We start from the raw sequence: 19,662 nt of genomic DNA on the forward strand, positions 1-19,662 counted from the left end.
AGCTCCAATAGACAGACTCACGCTATATGGTAGACCAATCCAAACTCATCTCTCGGGCATTTCCAGCCCACTCATTATCTCAGCGCATCCAACCCGGAAGCCAGCCGCACCAATGTGTCAGAGGAAACACCGTACGCCTAGCAACCTGGTGATTGCGCACTGTGCCCGGCCCGCCACAGGAGTTGCGCGATGAGACAAGGATATCCCTGCCGGCCAAACCCTCCATAACCCGGACGACGCTAGGCCAATTATGTGCCACCCCATGGACCTCCCGGTCGCGGCCGGCTGCGACAGAGCCTGGGCTCGAACCCAGAGTCTCTGGTGGCACAGAAAAATGTTTTTCGGTCAAACAGCTGTCCTGTGAAGTCATGACATGCGACATACGCCAAGTTTCCTGAATCGGGTCACATATCAGAGACGCAATCCAATTCCGAGGTGCATATTGAAGATATTGGAAGAACTGTCCACATTTACTTTTTGTCAGCCAACAAGATGAATAGGCCTAACAAACAGCAAAAACACTAGCCTATGTCAATCTATCATCCCCCATAGTACAAAAATTGACCTATTCTGTGTAATAAATAAGTAGGTTGGGATAGTTGTGGGGTGCGATAGATGCCAAATGAATAGGGATAGGGTCTTTCCCAAAGTAAATTGCCTGTTACTTAGGCCCAGAAGCCAGGATATGCAAATAATTGGTAATATTCGATAGAAAACATTTTGAAGTTTGTAGAAATGTAAACATAATCTATGAGACTGTAACACAATTAATATGGCAGGCTCTCCCAGGCTCTTATAATCAAAACCTATGGGTTCTATGTAATTCCAGCTCCCAGATTGCAATTCCTATGCCTTCCACTAGATGTCAACAGTCTTTGTTCATTGTTTCAGGCTTGTTTCTTCAAAAACGCAAGAATTTTGAGTTTTTGTACAAAGAGTCCCGTTACAATATCAGTCTGTTGGCACGCGAGGAAGAGGACCCGCGCTTACTAATTTTACTTTACTATTGAACATACTTCTTTCCGTATTAAATATTATAGTTTATTTACATTTTATAATACCCCAGGATTAGATAGAAACATAGTTTGACTTGTTTGAACAAAGTTTAGCGGTAGCTTTTTGGACTTCTTTGTCTGCATGTTGAACGGGTGGATTACTGAAATCGATGTCGCCAACTAACATAGACATACAGTATATGATATATTTGCATAAAGGTTAAATTATTGTTTATATAACTACTCTGTCCAATTTACAGTAGCTATTACTGTGAAATAATACCATGCTATTGTTTGAGGAGAGTGCACAGTTATGTACTTGAAACTGTATCAATAAACCAATTAGGCACATTTGGGCAGACTTGATACAACATTTTGAACAGTAATGCAATTCATTGGTTCATTGGATCAGTCAAACACTGTGCACATACACTGCATACACTAACATACACTAAATAGCGCCTAAACTGCAATACTACATTGTGGCCCTTCTGTTGCATTTCAAAGAATGATGAAAAAACAAAACAAAAAACAAATGTGTTTTTTTCTTTGTATTATCTTTTACCAGATCTAATGTGTTATATTCTCCAACATTAATTTCACATTTCCACAAACTTCAAAGTGTTTCCTTTCAAGTGGTATCAAGAATATGCATATCCTTTCTTCAGGTCCCGAGCTACAGGCAGTTAGATTTGGGTATGTCATTTTAGGTGAAAATTGAAAAAAAAGGTCCGATCCTATTAAGAAGTTATTGGGCTACTTTAAGTTGTGATACAAACCTTTTCAAAACATATAGGCCTATGGGCTAGTCTACACCAGGTGTGGGACTATGATTTGAAAAATTTGCAAAAAAAGGAATGCATTTTTATTGCCTTATAGTGGGCATTCACAAGTGATAATACAATACCATTGAAACATTTGGGGTCACTTAGAAATGTCTTTAATTTTTTGAGAAAAGCACATTTTTTGTCTTCCAGCTACAAAAGTAATTTACAATATTAACAATGTCTACTCCATATTTCTGTTCAATTTTATCTTATTTTAATGAACAAAAAATATGTGCTTTTCTTTCAAAAACAAGAGCATTACTAATTGACCCCAAACTTTTGAATGGTAGTGTATATAATTCACAAGTGATAGGCTAATACTGTCACCCATCAGACTATTGATTTAATCTTGTCTTTAAATACAGTGCATTCGGAAATAATTCAGACCCCTTGACTTTTTCCACGTTTTGTTATTTTTCCCTCATCCATCTACACACAGTACCCCATAACGATAAAGCAAAAACAGGTTGTTAGAAAAACAACTGAAATAAACCATTTACATAAGCATTCAGACCCTTTACGCTGTACTTTGTTGAAGCACCTTTGGCAGTGATTACAGCCTCAAGTCTTCTTGGGTATGACACTTCAAGCTTGGCACACCTGTATTTGGGGACTTTCTCCCATTCTTCTCTGCAGATCCTCTCAAGCTAGGTCAGGTTGGATGGGGAGCATCACTGCACAGCTATTGTCAGGTCTCTCCAGAAATGTTTGATTGGGTTCAATTCAAGGCTCTTGCTGGGCCTCTCAAGGACATTCAGAGACTTGTCCCGAAGCCACTCCTGTGTTGTCTTGGCCGTGTGCTTAGGGTCATTGTCCTATTGGAAGGTGAACCTTCACCCCTGTCTGAGGTCCTGAGCAGTTTTCATCTTTTCCTTGATCCTCACCAGTCTCCCAGACCCTGTCGCTGAAGAACACCCCCACAGCATGATGCTGCCACTACCATGCTTCACCGTAGGAATTGTGTGAGGTTTCGTCTAGACGTGATGCTTGGCATTAAGGCCAAATAGTTAAATCTTGGTTTCATCAGACCAGAGAATCTTGTTTCTCATGGTCTGAGAGTCCTGTATGTGCCTTTTACTGAGGAGTGGCTTCCATCTGGCCACTCTACCATAAAGGCCTGATTAGTGCTCCAGAGATGGTTGACCTTCTGGAAGGTTCTCCCATCTCCACAGTGGAACTCTGGGGACCCCCGATTGCTCAGTTTGGCTGGGTGGCCAGCTCTAGGAAGAGTCTTAGTGGTTCCAAACTTCTCTCATTTAAGAATGATGGAGGCCACTGAGTTCTATGGGGACCTTCAATGCTGTAGACATTTTTTGATACACTTCCCCATATCTGTGCCTGGACACAATCCAAAAACACTTCTACCCTCCTGACTGACTCTCCATCTGAAGATGGACAGCTAATTCAGCTCTATATGTAGGCTAAAGCCTTCGCTAACTTTGCATTTAGCCAAGCTGACAGCAGCTAGCTAGCATAGCTTGGTGATAGCTTCAGCTGGCTATCCTATCTAGCTGTGGGAATGTATGTTTTTGGTTTGCCATTGGTTCCGGGAACGAAGCCCTCAGGTTCCTGACGGGTAAAACTGAATGTTTTTTTTCTGGGAAAGGAAGTTAATATGTTGCCTGTTCTGGGAACATACATTTTAGGTGGTTTTCTTGGGAGGTATAATTAATGCTCTCAGGACAGAAGGTATAGGTTATTTGAAGGTAATTAAATAACGTTCTGGGAATGTGTTTCAATAAGACTTTTCTTAGGAAATGATGCTGTATTTTTTATGTATTATTCCTTACATTGTTACTCCAGGAAATCTTAAGTCTTATTACATACAGCAGGGAAGAACTATTGGATATTGTCAGGGTTTACCAGAATAGGACCCAGAAGCAGACCAGGACAAGGTGAGTATAAAGATGGTGAGTATTTATTAATCAATGAGAACGTGGAGGTAGATAGTTCCGGGTGGAGGAGCGGGCAGCGGAGGTGGGTTGATGGGAGTAGATAGGCAGATCCAATGGATAACAACACACTGGTGACGAGCAGACAGGGATGGGGTATGGGTTCCGGGTGAATGGTGTTCATGGCTAACGATCCGGCAGGGAATGGATGTCAGGTCAGAGCTTTTGAAGGGGAGAGGTGATGATCAGGACAGGTGTGCAGATTACTGATAGGATACAGGGGCGGGTGAACAGCGATCTCCCAACAAGCTAATTCGCCCGGCAACCAGACAGGGTGCGTTCCAGGACACCGGAAACACACTCCAGGACAGAAACACAGGCAAACACAGACTCAGGAAGCGGGATTCGTGACAGATATAAGAGCAACGTCACCTTACTAACATTACGACTAGGAATACGACTTTTCCGAAGCGGAGCCTCCGTTCGAACCACCGCTCAGGACAATGGATCTAATTCCAGTAGTCGACCCAAAACTTCGGAATGCTGTTCATTGACTACAGCTCAGCATTCAACACCATAGTACCCTCCAAACCCCTCATCATCAAGTTGGAGACCCTGGGTCTCAACCCCGCCCTGTGCAATTGGGTCCTGGACTTTCTGACGGGCCGTGCCCAGGTGGTGAAAGTAGGAAACAACATTTCCACTTCGCTGATCCTCAAGACTTGGGCCCCACAATGGTACATGCTCAGCCTCCTCCGATATTCCCTGTTCACCCACGACTGCATGGCCATGCACGCATCCAACTCAATCATCAAGTTTGCAGATGACACAACAGTAGTGAGCTTGATTACCAACAACGACCAGACAGCCTAAAGGGAAGAGGTGAAGGCACTCGGAGGGTGGTGTCTGGAAAACAACCTCTCACTCAACGTAAAAAAAACTAAGGAGATGATCGTGGACTTCAGGAAACAGCAGAGGGAGGACCCCCCTATCCACATCGAAGGGACAGCAGTGGAGAAGGTGAAAAGTTTTAAGTTCCTTGGTGTACACGTCACAGACAAACAGACAGTTTGGTGAAGAAGGCGCAACAGCGCCTCTTCAACCTCAGGAGGCTGAAGAAATTTAGCCTGTCACCCAAAACCCTGACAAACTTTTACAGATGCACAGTCAAGAGCATCCTGTTGGGCTGTATCACAGCCTGGTACGGCAACTGCACCATCCTCAACCGCAAGGCTCTCCAGAGGGTGGTGCGGTCTGCACAATGCATCACCGGGGGAAAACTACCTGCTCTCCATGACCCCTACATCACCCGATGTCACAGGAAGGCCCAAAAGATCATCAAGGATATCAACCACCCGAGCCACTGCCTGTTCACACTGCTACCATCCAGACGGCGAGGTCAGTACAGGGGCATCAAAGCTGGGACTGAAAAATAACTTCCAACTCAAGGCCATCAGACTGCTAAATATCAACACTAATTCAGAGATGCTGCTGCCTACAATGAGAACCAATCACAGGCCATATTAATGAATGGATCACTAGTCACTTTATATAATGCCACGCTAAATAATGTCACTTTAATAATGTTTACATATCTTACATTACTCATATCAAAAAGTATATACCGTATTTTATACCATCTATTGCACCTTTGCCTATGCCGTTCGGCCTTCATTCGTTCATATACAATACTTAATTGTACATATTCTCATTCACCCCTTTAGATTTGTGGGTTATAGGTAGTTGTTGGTTAATTGTTAGATTACTTGTTAGATATTACTGCACTGTCGAAACTAGAAGCACAAGCATTTCGCTACACTCACTTTAACATCTGCTAACCATGTGTATGTGACAAATACAATTTCACTTGATAAATACTGTTATTCTAAATTTGGGTAGGACAATTTATAAAAGGTTTTAATGATGATTCGGACACAGTGAGAGGGAGCTACTCTCAAACTGTGAGGGGTGTGGGCATTGCTAGAATTTATTGGATCTCGGGAGGGTTTTTCTCTCCAGAAGCCTTATCTTTAAGTGTCCTCCGAGAGGGAAGTTGTTAGAGAACATTAGATGATAGCTTGAGTCAACCATGAAGGGGTTTTTGTTTTACCATGTCGTCAGAATTACAATGTTAAATCGCATCAATACATATGGATTACTGGATGATATGGTAAAATTCATTACCTACAAGGCTAATAGTCTGTGTCTTGCGTTAATACCCATGGATAAAAATGAAGGAGACAGGCATGGAGACTAGCATCACATGGGCATAGAACAGAACGAATGGACGGTTATTTCACCCAGTCTTAGTCGCATCAAGGGTGGTGTGAAATTATTAATCATGCACTTTCTCGCTTCCCTGTTCAAGTCAATATGTTTTTAGGTGTCGTGGAACATAAGAGTGATCGTTGTTCCAGAGGAGGTATTGGTGTATATTGACTAATTGATATGATAATGTTTTAGTATGGTTATGACTATAGTGGTGACTCTTGTGTTTTGCGTTAGATGGAATGACATACACTACCATTCAAAAGTTTGGGGCCACTTAGAAATGTCCTTGTTCATGAAAGAAAAGCTCATTTTTCCCCCATTAAAATAACATCAAATTCATCATAAATACATTGTAGACATGGTTAATGTTGTAAATGACTATTGTAGCTGGAAACTGCACATTTTTATGGAATATCTACATAGGCGTACAGAGGCCCGTTATAAGCAACCATCACTCCTGTCTTCCAATGGCACGTTGTGTTAGCTAATCCAAGTTTGGCTGGGCTCCCTGCCTGTGCCATTAAACCCCTACAACTCATCCAGAACGCCGCAGCCCGTCTGGTGTTCAACCTTCCCAAGTTCTCTCACGCCACCCCGCTCCTCCGCTCTCTCCACTGGCTTCCAGTTGAAGCTCGCATCCGCTACAAGACCATGGTGCTTGCCTACGGAGCTGTGAGGGGAACGGCACCTCAGTACCTCCAGGCTCTGATCAGGCCCTACACCCAAACAAGGGCACTGCGTTCATCCACCTCTGGCCTGCTCGCCTCCCTACCACTGAGGAAGTACAGTTCCCGCTCAGCCCAGTCAAAACTGTTCGCTGCTCTGGCCCCCCAATGGTGGAACAAACTCCCTCACGACGCCAGGACAGCGGAGTCAATCACCACCTTCCGGAGACACCTGAAGCCCCACCTCTTTAAGGAATACCTAGGATAGGATAAGTAATCCTTCTCACCCCCCCTTTGAGATTTAGATGCACTATTGTAAAGTGACTGCCGTACTGGATGTCATAAGGTGAATGCACCAATTTGTAAGTCGCTCTGGATAAGAGCGTCTGCTAAATGACTTAAATGTAAATGTAAATGTTTATCATTTGAAAAGGCTAATTGATCATTAGAAACCCCTTTTGCAATTACGTTAGCACAGCTGAAAACTGTTGTCCTAATTAAAGAAACAATAAAACTGGCCTTCTTTGGACTAGTTGAGTATCTGGAGCATCAACATTTGTGGGTTCGATTACCGATTTTTATTTCAGCTTTATTTAACCAGGTAGGCCGGTTGAGAAAAAGTTATCATTTACAACTGTGATCTGGCCAAGATAAAGATAAAGCAAAAGTGGGAATGTAAGTAATCCAAACCCAACCCTCAAGTAAGTCGTGATTCTGCCAAAATTCTCCTATTTACACTTTGTAGTCAATTTTGACATTTGTATTCATGTTCCTGTTCCTGATATCAAAGTCACATAGGCAATTTAAAACCAAAGAAGTTTGTTCTCTGGGGTAGTTGACCTTTAAACACAGTACAACCACACATGTGGATGCAGTACAATGCCATTAAAACTATAGAGGATGACACAAAAAAGTTTATATGAAAACAAAATATACACAAGATTATAACATAAAAAGAAAATACATCTCAGATACATCATCAATAGGGAGGAAACCTTAAAAGGAATTAAATAGATTACCAAGTAGCGTTCATTGAAACAATTATACTTTCTTTAAGCCTGTGCAGTTTTAAAGCATTTTGCCCATAAATTATTTCTGGTTTGTACACCATTTCATTCATCTGCAGCAATGTTATGTATGAGAAACTCGCCAAACAATTGTGAAAGCAATTTTCACATGTTCCATCACAAACGGTCACAAGTATCAGACACTGCATGCTCCCAGCTAATACCTAATCAACGCAACATTGACATTATCCCACTCCTGGTTAGCCACTATTGGCTTGTCAAACCTAACACAATTTATGCTGATTAATTTCCAGCAATGTTGCCCATGTCTATCACACTGTGCGTAGCCAGGTGATGTGATAACCGTCTTATGGGTAGACAGAAATACTTTCCCCAAACCCTTCTCAATTAAATGTTAACTGCAAAATAGGCTTAACTGGCAGAAGTATATCATGAGTAAGTACATCATTTGTATCTATTATTTGTTATTTGCAAACGTTGCCATGAAATTAGCAGCAGCAGTGCATAATCATAGCTCGACCGCACATTAGATGGCGAATTCTTCACTCGCTAGATGCACAATTAAATGGCCAGATGCGCAAATAAAGGAAAATTGCACCAACAAATCTACATTGCTTCCAGTGGAGAAAATGGTATTCGGATGTGATTTAAGCATTGACATGGACTCAGAACATCCAATTTAGTTGTTTCGATATGAATCATTGTAATTTTAAGAGTGAAAAACTAAAACAAATCCAAAACTAGGAAAAATTTAACTGAGAAAACATAATTTGGAGAAATATAAAACAATTTGTGTGGGGGGGACAGATTTATTAACCATTAATTTACCAGGTACAGTATATTGTCAGGAAACACAGTGCATTACTTTCTCTTGTGCACTAACTACCTGGGGAAGAGTTGTGGGAAAGAGTTGCAGGGAAGAGGAGAAGACAGACTGGAATAAAATTCAGTGCAGATTCATTAGTAACAATACATACACATCCACCCAGTGTGTGATTCATGAAGAAAAATACATGGGAATTCAACTCAATGAACAGAAATAAATAAAAACCAACTGTTGGGTTGAGAGCTCACAACATGTTTCATTTTTTTAAAGTTGCTCTCATACTAGAAAAGGTTGGAGACCCCTACTCTAATGAAATTAAAATAACCAGACAGGTAACTGGGGACAAAGTAATGTATAACTTTAAAAACCATCAACAGTTTGATCTGTACCACCTGGAGATCAACTGAAATCCTGTTAATTTCCCTGAAATTATTAGGACCAATGTGCGTCTTTGGATTGAGCTTGAGTATAGTTATCATTAGTTTGTTTTGGGCCGTTTGAAGTTTGTCCTTCAGATTTGTTGCTATGCCACTGAACTGTAGTCATAGTGACACTATCAGAGATGTTGAGAGGGTCCTCATAGTCTCTGTATCCAGAAATGTGGCTACCCTTGCCATGAACTTTGTCCTGGAGTGAAGCTTCCCAGTTACCTTCAGAGCCATGAGTTTACCTGTCATGGGTTGGTCCAGTTCACATCCCAAGTATTGGAAATAACAAAGCATTGTTCCTTCAACATTACATGATGAAACTAGACTGAGAAGTTGGAAGTCTCTCACATTGTGTTTGGAACCAAACAGGCAGGTAGCCTAGTGATTAAGAGCAATGGACTAGTAACCGATAGGTTGCTGGTTCAAATCTCAGAGCTTATTAGGTGAAATATCTGTCAATGTGCCCTTGAGCAAGGCACTTAACCTTAAATGCTCTGGATTAGAGCACCTGCTTAATGACAAAAGTGTCAATGTCAATTGGATGCAGTCTGTCTTGCCTAAATGCAAAGACAGTTTGTTGTTGGATAACTACTTACTGACTTCAGTCAGTTTGTTGCTTAGGGTATTTTCAATGGGCTCCTTCTTATTCTGTGAAACCAAGTGGGCAAACTCAGCCACATACAGGAACAGAGGGAATGAACAGGCAGTCCATGTCATTTACTTAGAGCAAAAAAGTAAAGGCCCCAAAATTCTCCCTTGGGGGACACCACAGTATATCTCATTCGCATCAGACAGTGTCATGCCCACATCCACCTTTGGACCCTATTATTTAGGTATGACCAATTCTTTTCAGTTTGTAGAACAAAATATAATGGATCACAGCATCAAATGCTTTTTCTAGGTCAAGCATGACCATTCCACAGAAGTTGTCCTTGTCAATTTGTTTCTTGATAAAAATCTGTCAAGAACAGTAAACAACTGTCAGTAGAGTGGGATTATCTCAAACCAGAATCAAGGTCATATAAAATATTATGGTCATGCATATACTTCAGGATCTGTGCATGGAGTGCTCTTTCTGAAACATTTGACAACAAACTCAAGATTGACACTGGTCTGTAGTTCGAGCGCAAAACCTGAACCTATAGGGGAGGGTCTGGGTGGGTGTCTGTCCGCCGTGGCGGCTCTGGCGCGGGACGTGGACCCCACTCCACCATAGTCCTTGTCCGCCTCTTAGCCCGCCTCTGTGGCCTCTTTAGAGTGGCGACCCTCGCCGCTGACCTCGGACTGGGGACCCTAGCCACGGATTCGAATGGAAGGGAGATTCCGGCAGCACCGGACGAACGCGAGATTCCGGCAGCACCGGACAGGTGGGAGACTCCGGCAGTTCCGGAGTGAAGGGCGATTCTGACAGCTCCTGGCTGACTGACGGTTCTGGCAGCTCCACGCTGACTGGCGGCTCTTGCAGCTCCTGGCTGACTGGCGGCTCTGGCAGCTCCTGGCTGACTGGCGGCTCTGTCAGATCCTGGCTGACTGATTGCTCTGGCAGCTCCTGGCAGACTGGCGGCTCTGGCAGCTCAGGACAGACTGGCGGCTCTGACAGCTCAGGACAGACTGGTGGCTCTGACAGCTCAGGACAGACGGGAGAATCTGGCAGCTCAGGACAGACGGGAGACTCTGGCAGCTCAGGACAGACGGGAGACTCTGGCAGCTCAGGACAGACGGGAGACTGGACAGGCAGGAGCACCTGTAGGAAGGAGACAGAGAGACAGCATGCCACCAGAGGGCTGGTGCGTGGATATTCCACCGGATAGACCAGACCGTGAAGGAGCACAGGAGGTCTCGAGCACCGAGCCTGTCCAACCCTACCTGGCTGAATGCTCCCCGTAGCCAGGCCAGTACGGCGAGGTGGAAAAGCCCACAGTGGGCTGTGCTGGTGAATCGGGGACACCATGCGTAGGGCTGGTGCCATGTACACCGGCCCGAGGAGACGCACTGGAGACCAGATGCGCTGAGCCGGTTTCATGGCACCTGGCTCGATGCCCACTCTAGCCCGGCCGATACGAGGCACTGCAATATACCGCACCGGAATATGCACACTCACTGGGGACACTGTGCGCCTCACGGCATAACATGGTGCCTGCCCGGTCCCTCTCACTCCATAGTAAGCACGGGGAGTTGGCGCAGGTCTCCTACCTGACTTCGCCACACTCCCCGTGTGGCCCTCCCAATAATTTTTTGGGGCTGCCTCTCGGGCTTCAAGCCCCGCTGCCGTGCTGCCTCCTCATACCGCCGCCTCTCCGCTTTCGCTGCCTCCAGCTCAGCCCTGGGGCGGCGATATTCTCCAGCCTGTGCCCAGGTTCCCTTGCCATCCAGAATCTCCTCCCAAGTCCAGTTCTCCAAGTATCGCTGTCTCTCATCACCACGCTGCTTGGTCCTTGGTGGGTGTTTCTGTAATGGTCGTCGTATGAAGGAGAGGACCAAAGCGCAGAGTGGTAAGTGTTTATCTTGATTCTTAATAAGAAATGTGAACACTGAAACAAAAACAATAAACGACAACGTGAAATAACTAAACCAAATCAGTACCGTGTAGACCAAACACTGACACGGAAAACAAACACCAACAACTCAAAAGTGAAACCAGGCTACCTAAGTATGATTCTCAGCTGCCTCTGATTGAGAACCAAGCCAGGCCGAACACAGCAATCCCAAATCATAGAAAAAAGAACATAGACAACCCACTCAACTCACGCCCTGACAATACAAAAACAAAGACATAACAAAATAACTAAGGTCAGAACGTGACAGGTAGCCTAGCAGTTAAGTGCATTGGGCAAGTAACCGAAAGGTCGCTGGGTCATACACCTGAGCTGACTAGGTGAAAAGCACCTAGCCCTAATTACTCCGTATCTGCTAAATGACTGAAATGTAATGATGTGTGTTACATAAGATCATCAAAAGCATCCCTCAGGAGTCTAGTTGCGATGTTATCCATTCATGTGGCTTTCTATTTGTCAAGATCCTAAAGCAACTCTGTAACATCTGAAGTTGAAACCTGGGAAAATGTATACTTTCCTTTGGAAAATCCCTTGGCTGAATAAAACACTGAACAAAAAGAATTTGAAAGATATTACAGAGCTACAGTTCATAAAAGGAAATCAGTCAATCAAAATAAATTAATTAGGCCCTAACCTATGGATTTCACAGGACTGTGAATACATATATGCATATTTTGATCACAGTTACCTTATTAAAATAAAGAGTAGGGGCGTGGATCAGAAAACCAACATATCTCCTTCACATAGAGTTGAGCAGGCTGTTGATTATGGCCAGTGGAATTTTGTCCCACAAGACTGTGCGAAGTTGCTTGATATTTGCGGGAACCGGAACACACTGTTGTACACATTGATCCACAGCTCAATGGGTGACATGTCTGGTGAGTATGCAGGCCATGGAAGAACTGGGACATTTCTGGTCCCCCAGAAAATATACCTCTCTGTTGATCACATACATTATCAAGCATTTCACACACATTATCCAGACACTGACTTTTAGCACTTGGTGGTCTATAAGCAGCTACCCACAATAATGGGCTTTAGGTGAGGTAGGTAAACCTGTATCCATATTACTTCAACAGTATTTAACATGAGATCCTCTCTAAGCTTTACATGAATGTGCCTCTGAATATAGACCGCAACTCCACCTCCATTGGCATTTCTGTCTTTTCTGTAGATTTATAACCATGCATAGCTACCACTGTATCATCAAATGTATTATTTAAGTATTGTATTATTTATTGCTTTTACTGGGAAACTTTTCAGAAGTAGACATGACAATGTTATTTATGTTTGAGCTGATAGCGCAGGGTGAGCTGCACACAGTGGACTTCCTACTAGGGCACACTGCCTCATGCTAACAGTATAACTCTGGTTCATAGGCACATTATTATTGTATACAATAGCTTTTGTATTGAAGGCTTGTTGCGAGTAGATAGATGTTTATTGTGCTGGATCTTGCTCTTATAGAGGACTCTTTCTCTTTGTCAATCATCATTTGAACTGTATTCTTTAGGTGTTTGTATTGAGTGAAGGAATCTGGCAATGTTGACCTCTTAAAGTATTTTAAGATAGAGCTTACGTGACAGTAGCCCCTCCCTGGCACGCGGCTCCAGCCGTAGGATGCCAACCACAGGGACGATCCCGGGGATCAGGAGCGGGCCGGTCGCCTCCGCTGAGGCACAGAAACCTGACGAACAGGCTAAGGCGTGAGAGCCTAACAACCCGGCTGAGACCTCCCCGGTTGCCTCGGTCGAGGCACGGGAACCTGTTCACCCAGTTGAGGCATGGGAGCCTATCGAGCCCGCTGAGGCATGGGAGCCTGTACAGCCAGCTGAGGCATGGGAGCCTGTACAGCCAGCTGAGGCATGGGAGCCTATACAGCCAGCTGAGGCATGGGAGCCTATCGATCCATCTCCCCACACAGTAACAACCTTAATAATGAATATATCCTAAATTGCAAACTATTCCCTAAAAGTGTAATGCTTTTGTCTATAGCTTTTGTCCATAGCCCCTGGTCAAAAGCAAAAGTAGTACACAATATGGAGAAATGGGTGCCATTTGGAACGTAACCAATGTCTTCCACAATAACCACCCAGTGCCTTTATGGCACAGTTTGCATTGCGGGTTAGCGTTTTTCTGTTTTTCTGTTCTGTTCTGGAGGCTCTCACGACCTGATGCAGACACAAAGTCATAAAATCTGTTAAGCCTAACCCTGACCTTAACCCCAACCTTAAACACACTGCTATCCATAATGCCTAACCCTAACTGTAAATTAATACCTAAAAGCACATTTTTGTTTTCATTTGTTTTTACAATATAGGCAATTTTGACTTTGCAGCTGTCCCTATCTAGCAGAAATCGCTCAGTGCTGCCTCCAGGGCACAACAATGAATATCAGCCTGCATTTGCAGTACTGCTGCCTGTGTGCCTTACCCTGATTTTCTCTGAAAAGTAATGGAACACTTTCTGCACACTCTGGCAATGTTCTACATCTAAATATAGAGATGGAGCTATAAGATAGTTACAGTGCACTATAAACAGACCACTTCCTGGAGATAGAGAAATGTAACACCACCTCAAGGTAAGCAGGAATGTGTGTGTGTGAGGGGAAGTATGGCAGGTGGGTGAGGATGTAGAGCGAGATATGTGTATCTGCATGTGTGCACTGTATGTGGATGTTTTTAACTATTCTTGTGAGGACCAGAAGTCTCCACAAGAAGAGTAAACAAACAAAGAGTTGACCAATTGTGGACATTTTGTTAGTCCCCATGAAGTCAAATGCTGTTTCTCGGGGGTTTAGGGTTATGGTTAGAATTCGTTTTAGAAGGGTTAGGATTAGAAGCTTGGGTTATGTTTAGGGTTAGGTTTTTGGGTTAGGATTGAATGGGACTGAATTGTGTGTCCTGACAAGGTTAGCTGTACAAGACTGTGTTTGTGTGTGTGCGTGCCAGATGAGGCTGGTGAGAGAAGCTATAGGAGGACAGGCTCAATATAATGCCTGCAATGGAGTGAATGGAATGGTATCAAACAGAGTATGTAAACCACATGTTTGACTCCATTCCAAATATTCCATTGCAGCCATTACAATGAGCCCATCCTCCTATAGCTCCCACTCCTCTTTCTATTCTGGTTAGAGCCAGTTTGCGCTGTTCTGTGAAGGGAGTAGCACACAGCGTTGTAACAGAACTTCAGTTTCTTGGCAATTTCTCATATGGAATAGCCTTCTCAGAACAAGAATGGGCCGACAAGTTTCAGAAGAAAGTTTTTGTTTCTGGCCATTTTGAGCCTGTAATCGAACCCACAAATGCTGATGCTCCAGATACTCAACTAGTCTAAAGGATGCCAGTTGTATTGTTTCTTTAATCAGCACAACAGTTTTCAGCTGTGCTAACATAATTACAAAAGGGGTTTCCAATGATCATTTAGCCTTTTTAAAATGATAAACTTGGATTAGCTAACACAACGTGCCATCGGAACACAGGAGTGATGGTTGCTGATAATGGGCCTCTCTACGCCTATGTAGACATTCCATTTAAAAAATGTGCCGTTTCCAGCAACAATAGTCATTTACAACATTAACAATGTCTACAATGTATTTCAGATGAATTTGATGATAGACAAAACATTTGCTTTTCTTTCATTAACAAGGACATTTCTAAGTGACCCCAAACTTTTGAATGGTAGTGTATATATATATATATATATACACACTGTATATTTTTTTCACTGCAAATATTTTTAAAAAAAAATCGGTTGACCAATCAAATGTTTCTTTATTTATTTTTATCACAAGTGGGACGGTGTCCCTAACGTCCCAATTGGTGGGCTGCCGCTGGTGCATACGTGTGTGCATGTTGTTGGTGTATGTGCGGTGAGGGAGAAAAGGAGATGCATTTCATTCAGTATCATATTTATTTCTCCTTTTCATGTCTTTGTGTGTTGGTTGCCTGCATATAAATGTGTTTAGCAGTATGTTAAGCATTTCTCTGGAAAGTATGACCTTCTAAGAAAAACTCTGATTAAGATCAGTATTATCAAAGGGTTTCAATGTGTATATCGTATACGATTCACTCTGTTCTTTGTTACATCATTTTGAGTTATGAATAAACTGTGAAAAAAAAGTGTTGCAGGAAATTGATTCGTTAGCGCTTAACATTCTGAAATGCTCACTGAACATAAGTCATGATGCAATATGCAGTGGGTGTAAAATACTTGAAAGTACTTCTTACTGTAAGTAGTTTTTTGGTGTGTCTTTACTTTCCTATTTACGTTTTTGATTACTTTAACTTTTACTTCACTACATTCCTAAAGAAAATTGTTTACTTTTTACTCCATACATTTTCTCTGACACCCAAAAGTACTTGTTATGAATGCTAAGCAGAACATGAAAATTGCCTAATTCACACACTAATAAAGAGAACATCCTTGGTCATCCCTACTGCCCCTGATCTGGCAGACTCACTAAACACATGCTTCGTTTGTAAATTATGTCTGAGTGTTGGAGTATGGCACTGGCTATCCGTAAATTAAAAAAACAAGAAAATGATGCCGTCTGGTTGCTAAATATAAGTACTTTGAGATGATTTATACTATTACTTTTGATATTTTTGATACTCCTCGACGTCGCCGCACGACTTTCCCCCAAAGCGACATCCCTCTAAGGCCCTTGTGCTAGCTTGCTAGCCTCGGCCTGCTAACTGCTAGCTTGCTAGCCCCGGACTGCTAACTGTCTGAATCGCCATGTCCCCAGCCAGCCCAACCCCTCACTGGACCCATACGATCACTTGGCTATGCATGCCTCTCCCTAATATCAATATGCCTTGTCCATTACTGTTCTGGTTAGTGATTACTGTCTTATTTCACTGTAGAGCCTCTAGCCCTGCTCAATATGCCTTAACCAACCATGTTGTTCCACCTCCCACATATGCGATGACATCACCTGGTTTAAACATCTTTAGAGACTATATCTCTCTCATCATTACTCAATGCCTAGGTTTACCTCCAATGTACTCTTCTTACCATACCTTTGTCCGTACATTAGGCCTTGAATCTATGCTATCATGCCCAGAAACCTGCTCCTTTAACTCTCTGTTCTGAACATGCTAGACGGCCAGTTCTTATAGCATTTAGACGTACTCTTATCCTACTTCTCCTCTGTTTATCTGGTGATGTAGAGGTTAATCCAGGACCTGCAGTGCCTAGATCCACTCCTACTCCTCAGGTGCTCTTATTTGTTGACTTCTGTAACCGTAAAAGCCTTGGTTTCATGCATGTTAACATTAGAAGCCTACTCCATAAATTTGCTTTATTCATTGCTTTAGCACATTCTGCCAACCCGGATGTCTTTGCCGTGTCTGAATCCCTAACTATAACATTTTCCGCCAAGAACTGCCAAAGGGGGCGGTGTTGCAATCTACTGTAGAGATAGCTTGCAGAGTTCTGTCTTACTATCCAGGTCTGTACCAAAACAATTCGAGATTCTACTTCTAAAAATGAACCTTTCCAGAAACAAGACTCTCACCGTAGACCACCTTCTGCCCCCAGCTGTGCCCTGGACACGATATGTGAATTGATTGCCCCCCCATCTATCTGCTGAGCTCGTGCTGCTAGGTGACCTAAACTGGGACATGCTCAACACCCCGGCCATCCTACAATCTAAACTTGATGCCCTCAATCTCACACAAATTATCACTGAACCTACCCCAAATCCGTAAACACGGGGACCCTCCTAGATATCATCCTAACTAACTCACCCTCCAAATACACCTCTGCTGTTTTCAACCAAGATCTCAGTGATCACTGCCTCATTGCCTGCGTCCGTAATGGGTCTGCGGTCAAACGACCACCCCTTATCACTGTCAAACACTCCCTAAAACACTTCTGCGAACAGGCCTTTCTAATTGACCTGGCCAGGGTATCCTGGAATGACATTGACCCCATCCCGTCAGTAGAGGATGCCTGGCTATTCTTTAAAAGTGCCTTCCTCACCATCTTAAATAAGGATGCTCCATTCAAAAAAATTTAGAACTAGAAGTAGATATAGCCCTTGGTTCATTCTAGACCTGTCTGCCCTTGACCAACACAAACATCATGTGGCATTCTGCATTAGAATCGAATAACCCCCGTGGTATTCAACTTCTCAGGGAAGTTAGGAACCAATATACACAGGCAGTTAGGAAAGCTAAGGCTAGCTTTTTCAAATAAAAATGTGCATCCTGTAGTACAAACTCAAAAAAGTTCTGGGACACTGTAAAGTCCATGGAGAATAAGAGCACCTCCTACCAGCTGCTCACTGCACTGAGGCTAGGAAATACTGTCACTACCAATAAATCCACAATAATTGAGAATTTCAATAAGCATTTTTCTACAGCTGGCCATGCTCTCCACCTGGCTACCCCTACCCCGGGCAACTGCCCTGCGCTCCCCACAGTAACTCGCCCAAACCTCCCCCACTTCTCCTTCACCCAAATCTAGACAATCTGGACCCTCTGTTTCTAAAATTATCTGCCAAAATTATTGCAACCTCTATTACTAGCCTGTTCAACCTCTCTTTCGTATCGTCTGAGATTCCCATAGATTAGAAAGCTGCCGCGGTCATCCCCCTCTTCAAAAGGGGAGACACTCTAGACCCAAACTGCTACAGACCTATATCTATTCTACCCTGCCTTTCTAAGGTCTTTGAAAGCCAAGTTAACAAACAGATTACCGACCATTTCGAATCTCACCATACCTTCTTCGCTATGTAATCTGGTTTCAGAGCTGGTCATGGGTGCACCTCAGCCACGCTCAAGGTCCTAAATATCATAAACGCCATCGATAAGAGACATTACTGTGTAGCCGTATTCATCGATCTGGCTAAGGCTTTCGACTTAGTTTCTCAAATGATTGCCTCTCTTGGTTCACCAACTACTTCTCCGATATAGTTCAGTATGTCAAATCTGAGGGCCTTGTTGTCCGGACCTCTGGCAGTCTCTATGGGGGTGCCACAGGGTTCAATTCTCTGCTCTGTATACATCCATGATGTCGCTCTCGCTGCTGGTGATTCTTTGATCCACCTCTAAGCAGACGACACCATTCTCTATACCTCTGGCCCTTCGTTGGACACGGCGTTAACTAACCTCCAGACAAGCTTCAATACTATACAACACTCATTTCGTGGTCTCCAACTGCTCTTAATTGCAAGTAAAACTAAATGCTCTTCAAGTAAAACTAAATGCTCTTCAACCGATCGCTGCCCGCACCTGCCTGCCCGTCCAGCATCACTACTCTGGACCGTTCTGACTTGGTTGGACTGTAAACTCTCCTTCCAGATTCACTTTAAACATCTCCAATCCAAAATTAAATCTAGAATCAGCTTCCTATTTCGCAAAATAGCATCCTTCACTCATGCTGCCAAACATACCCTTGTAAAACTGACCATCCTACCGATCTTTGGCGATGTCATTTACAAAATAGCCTCCAACACTCTACTCAACAAATTGGATGCAGTCTATCTGTTTTTGTCACCAATGCTCCATATACTACGCACCACTGCAGCCAGTATGCTCTCGTTGGCTGGCCCTCGCTTCATACTCGTTGCCAAACCCACTGGCTCCAGGTCATCTACAAGTCTCTGCTTGGTAAAGCCCTGCCTAATCTCAGCTCACTGGTCACCCCCATAGCCAATTCTTCCTTTGCCTGCCTATCCTTCCAGTTCTCTGCTGCCAATTACTGGAACGAACTGCAAAAATCTCTGAAGCTGGAGACTCTAACCTCCCTCACTAGCTTTAAGCACCAGCTGTCAGAGCAGCTCACAGATCACTGCACCTGTACATAGCTCATCTGTAAATAGCCCATCCAATCTACATTATCCCCATACTGTATTTATTTATTTATGTATCTTGCTCCTTTGCACCCCAGTATCTCAACTTGCACATTGATCTTCTGCGCATCCTACCATTCCTGTGTTTAATTGTTATATTGTAATTAACTTGCTACCATAGCCTATGTATTGCCTTATACCTCTCTTATCCTACCTCATTTGCACATGCTGTATATAGATTTTTCTACTGTATTATTGATTGTATGTATGTTTATTCCATGTGTAACTATGTGTTGTTGTATGTGTCAAACTGCTTTGCTTTATCTTGGCCAGGTTGCAGTTGCAACCTACCTGGTTAAATAAAGGTAAAATAA

The sequence above is a fragment of the Oncorhynchus keta genome, chromosome 34, assembly GCF_023373465.1.
Source record: "Oncorhynchus keta strain PuntledgeMale-10-30-2019 chromosome 34, Oket_V2, whole genome shotgun sequence".
Taxonomy (NCBI): Eukaryota; Metazoa; Chordata; class Actinopteri; order Salmoniformes; family Salmonidae; genus Oncorhynchus; species Oncorhynchus keta.